Genomic DNA, 4,780 nt, shown 5'->3' on the forward strand with positions numbered 1-4,780 from the left:
GAGTCGATGCAACGAAAAAGAGCGAGCATGAACGTGCTTCTTGCCGCACGGCTCCCACTCGTCTTTCGGGAAGGTTGTGCCGTAGCGAGCTCGAACGCCGTCATCTCGGAGTGCAAAATAAGCGTGTTGGGGCGCCTGAAGGTGGCCTCCGCCGCACACAGACTGCGTCCGGCCCGCCGAAGGCGAGGACGGACGCGCAGTCGAACGATTACCTGGTTGATCCTGCCAGTAATCATATGCTTGTCTCAAAGATTAAGCCATGCATGTCTAAGTACATGCCGAAATAAGGCGAAACCGCGAATGGCTCATTAAATCAGTTATGGTTCCTTAGATCGTTTCTTCCTACTTGGATAACTGTGGCAATTCTAGAGCTAATACATGCAGTGAGCCTGGAGCCCTTTGGGTAACGGGTGCTTTTATTAGACCAAGATCGATCGGGTTTCGGCCCGTATTGTGTGGTGACTCTGGATAACTTTGTGCTGATCGCATGGCCACGAGCCGGCGACGTTTCTTTCAAGTGTCTGCCTTATCAACTTTCGATGGTAGGTTACTTGCTTACCATGGTTGTTACGGGTAACGGAGAATCAGGGTTCGATTCCGGAGAGGGAGCCTGAGAAACGGCTACCACATCCAAGGAAGGCAGCAGGCGCGCAAATTACCCACTCCCGGCACGGGGAGGTAGTGACGAAAAATAACAATACGGGACTCTTTTGAGGCCCCGTAATTGAAATGAGTACACTCTAAATCCTTTAACGAGGATCAATTGGAGGGCAAGTCTGGTGCCAGCAGCCGCGGTAATTCCAGCTCCAATAGCGTATACTAAAGCTGCTGCGGTTAAAAAGCTCGTAGTTGGATCTCAGTTCCAGACGAGTAGTGCATCTACCCGATGCGACGGCTCGGACTGAACATCATGCCGGTTCTTTCTTGGTGCACTTCATTGTGTGCCTCGAGATGGCCGGTGCTTTTACTTTGAAAAAATTAGAGTGCTCAACGCAGGCGAGTCGCCTGAATAAACTTGCATGGAATAATAGAACAAGACCTCGTTTCTGTTCTGTTGGTTTTTGGAATACGAGGTAATGATTAAGAGGGACGGACGGGGGCATTCGTATTGCGGCGCTAGAGGTGAAATTCTTGGACCGTCGCAAGACGAACTACTGCGAAAGCATTTGCCAAGAATGTTTTCATTGATCAAGAACGAAAGTCAGAGGTTCGAAGGCGATCAGATACCGCCCTAGTTCTGACCATAAACGATGCCAACCAGCGATCCGCCTGAGTTACTCAAATGACTCGGCGGGCAGCTTCCGGGAAACCAAAGTATTTGGGTTCCGGGGGAAGTATGGTTGCAAAGCTGAAACTTAAAGGAATTGACGGAAGGGCACCACCAGGAGTGGAGCCTGCGGCTTAATTTGACTCAACACGGGAAAACTTACCCGGCCCGGACACTGGGAGGATTGACAGATTGAGAGCTCTTTCTTGATTCGGTGGATGGTGGTGCATGGCCGTTCTTAGTTGGTGGAGCGATTTGTCTGGTTAATTCCGATAACGAACGAGACTCTAGCCTATTAAATAGGTGCGGGGTTCCCAGCACCTTACAACCTTCTTAGAGGGACAAGCGGCTCCTAGCCGCACGAAACAGAGCAATAACAGGTCTGTGATGCCCTTAGATGTCCGGGGCCGCACGCGCGCTACACTGAAGGAAGCAGCGTGTCTTTATCCCTGTCTGAAAAGACTGGGTAACCCGTGGAACTTCTTTCGTGATTGGGATAGGGGCTTGCAATTGTTCCCCTTGAACGAGGAATTCCCAGTAAGCGCGAGTCATAAGCTCGCGTTGATTACGTCCCTGCCCTTTGTACACACCGCCCGTCGCTACTACCGATTGAATGATTTAGTGAGGTCTTCGGACCGATGTCCGGCGCGGCCTTTCGGTTGCGCCGGTCTGTTGGAAAGATGACCAAACTTGATCATTTAGAGGAAGTAAAAGTCGTAACAAGGTTTCCGTAGGTGAACCTGCGGAAGGATCATTAACGGATTGTGAAGGGTGAGCGCCTCAGCTGCGTCTGCGCCCGACACTTTCTGCCGCTGACCCCGTTTGGACGCGGGGTCGGCTTTTCCCCACGGGGCTGCCTGAATGTGGAGCGGCACCCCGTGACAAATTGTTGCGCCCAGCGGACGCCAACACCGCGACCTTGGACGGTCGGCCAGGTGGCGGACGCGGGTACAAACGGCGCAACGCACTCATAGGTCGGCTTTCGACCCGCCACAGCACCGTGGCTCGAAGCGCTCGAAATGCGCGACCCGACCGCTGCGGGACCGCCTAGTACTGTAAACAGGAGCGGCGGAGCGCGAACGGCGAGTCGTGGTTACGTCGGTAGAAGGCGAGGCTGCGCGTTCCCGAAACGCCAGCCGAGTGCCCTCCCGACCGTTCGAGCGTGCAAGAACGAGACCCGACAATCGCGCGGCGACTGCCAAGTACGAGAGGAACGGCACAAGCGTCGGCGGTCGGTCAAGGAACTGGCGATGTGACGGGTCCGCTGTGCACCAGTGCATACCGTCCCGCCGTCCGCGGCAAGCGCCTCCGCGTCCTCGGGTGACGGAGGCTGCCGGTCGGTTCTTGCAGGCGAGGGATCTCGCTGGCACCGGTTCGCGTTGACGCGCGGCCGGTCATGGCACGGCGATGCGACGGCCGAGGTGCGCAGTACTCGATGGAGGAACCGCACGCTCCGATGACCGTCCCGCCCTCCGCGGCGTATGCGTACCGACCGTAATGGTTGCAGCAGCGCCGGCCGGCTTTTGAATTCGCCACACGAAACACGGTGCGAGATCGCGGTTAGGGGAGCGTCGACGTTGCCAGGCGTTTTGCTTGCTGCCGAGGGAAAGGCGGCACGGCCACGTCGCGCTCGTCGCGATTAGCGGGTCTGCGCGCTTTGGGAAGGTGCCGCAACGACTTGCCGAAAGAGGAAGCACGGAAGAACGAGGGACTTGGACGTCCCGACAATTGAACGCACTTGCGGCCAGGCCCTTGCTGGCTTCGTTCTTCCGCCTCGAGTAGGCTCGTACGCGGCTCCGGCGCCGAAAGTGGTCCTTGGCACCGACTTCGGTGGACGTGGGAAGTGCCGCGCAAGTACGGCGCGCCTGGCTCCACCTGTTGGCTAAAGTAGGCAGCCGGATCGGCATTTTGGTGTGCGGTGGCAAACCGTGGATGCGAAAAAAGCTTGTGCGATTTCGTGGAACAAAAAGCGGGGGTCCCCCTTTTTATGCGGAGGAGACCGACCCGCCTGCCGTGGTGAACCGCGACGCCACGGTAAAAACGGGAGAGGCTTGTCGATGGGACCGTGCATCCCGCGCTCCACGGAGGCCGGGAGGCGGCCGCCCGAGGAAATGTGTAGCCGTCGAGGCCCGCATCTGCGTGCACTCTTATCCAAATGGGTGTACCGCAGGCATTTTCTGGTTAGGCGGGCCAATGAGAGCGAGCACACAACGATACCTACGGGTCCGGCTTGGAGAACCGGCTTCGACGCCTCCCGAGTATTTATAGAGGGGTGGACCACGAAAGCACTCGCAAGTAGCGAAAGCGAAACGCCGTCCGAAACACACCGTTTGCTCGATTTGCGGCAGCCGAAAAAGGCGCGGCAGAGTTTTGGAGTCCAAGCGTGCGCTGAAAAGCGCCCTTCTTGGCCACTGTTTGGCCGAGTGCCAGAAACGTTTGGTTTTGACTGTACGGAATTGAACAAACACTTTTTCACGACTCTAAGCGGTGGATCACTCGGTTCTCGGGTCGATGAAGAACGCAGCCAGCTGCGAGACTTGGTGTGAATTGCAGGACACACTGAGCACTGATTCTTTGAACGCACATTGCGGCCTTGGGTCTTCCCTTGGCTTCGTCTGTCTGAGGGTCGGATCACATATCAAGAGAGCCTTCGGCGCACAAGGGAACGTGAGCCGTCGACTCGTTTTGACCGCGTCGGCAACACGGACAGCACGCTGAACACCTCACAGCGAGCGCCAACAGCGGCCACTCAAGGGCGAGACGGTGGCGACCGTCGTGCCAGAGCCCAACCGAAACGGGGGCGACCGACTGCATTGAGGATGTGGCACCTCGTTGAGACCGCCGCAGGACTTCGAGTCGGAAGGAAGCCTGCAGGGAAAGTGCGGTCGAGGTTGCGTACTCCTCTCTGCGACCGGGCGCGCAAGAGCTGCGAGAGCCACGGACGCGCAACTTTAACGCACGGTAAACACGAGGAGCGAAAGCCGGCCAGCAAAGCTTCTCCAGCCGTGCGCAAAGTGCGCGAGATCGCAGCCTTGCGTTGCGCTTGTTGCCCTCGAAGTAAGCAGGGTGTCCCGTAGACCGGGCGCTCGAACACGCTGCGGGGCCGTGCCTCCTCCAGGCTTTGCCGCGCGAACAGGGAACGTTCGCGCGCAAAGCGCAGGGAGGTGAGGAGGCTGCGCCCGACGTTTGCGGTTCGCTGCGTACGCGGTTGATGCGGAGAGCACGGCGCGACGACTTGCCGCGAAGCGGAAAAAGTCTCCCGCACGAGTTGGCGAAACGTTGGCGAAGCTTAAGGCGTTCTCGTCGTAGTCCGCCGTCGGTCTAAGTGCTTCGCAGTTCCCGTCCCGTTCAAAAAACTGGGCCACTCCAGTTGGGGCGGGGGCGACGCTACACGAGACGATGCCTCTCGCCAGGCTGCGTGGCTGCCCTTGCGGCGGCGGCGACTGGCCTCGGCGGTGTTTGGGCTTTCGACACGGTCGTTTATCACGCAACTGCTCGGACGACGCACGCGCG

At 57.9% G+C, this 4,780-nt stretch overlaps 2 non-coding genes across 2 annotated transcripts; both read left to right on the plus strand.

Moving 5' to 3' along the window:
• The first annotated feature begins 209 nt into the window (after positions 1 to 209).
• LOC142791108 (small subunit ribosomal RNA) lies at positions 210 to 2,024 on the plus strand. Its single transcript, XR_012890016.1, has one exon. It is a non-coding gene; the product is annotated as a small subunit ribosomal RNA (ribosomal RNA).
• A 1,719-nt stretch (positions 2,025 to 3,743) lies between these two features.
• LOC142791081 (5.8S ribosomal RNA) lies at positions 3,744 to 3,896 on the plus strand. Its single transcript, XR_012889990.1, has one exon. It is a non-coding gene; the product is annotated as a 5.8S ribosomal RNA (ribosomal RNA).
• The last annotated feature ends 884 nt before the right edge of the window (positions 3,897 to 4,780 follow it).

The sequence above is a fragment of the Rhipicephalus microplus genome, unplaced genomic scaffold, assembly GCF_043290135.1.
Source record: "Rhipicephalus microplus isolate Deutch F79 unplaced genomic scaffold, USDA_Rmic scaffold_137, whole genome shotgun sequence".
NCBI lineage: Eukaryota > Metazoa > Arthropoda > Arachnida > Ixodida > Ixodidae > Rhipicephalus > Rhipicephalus microplus.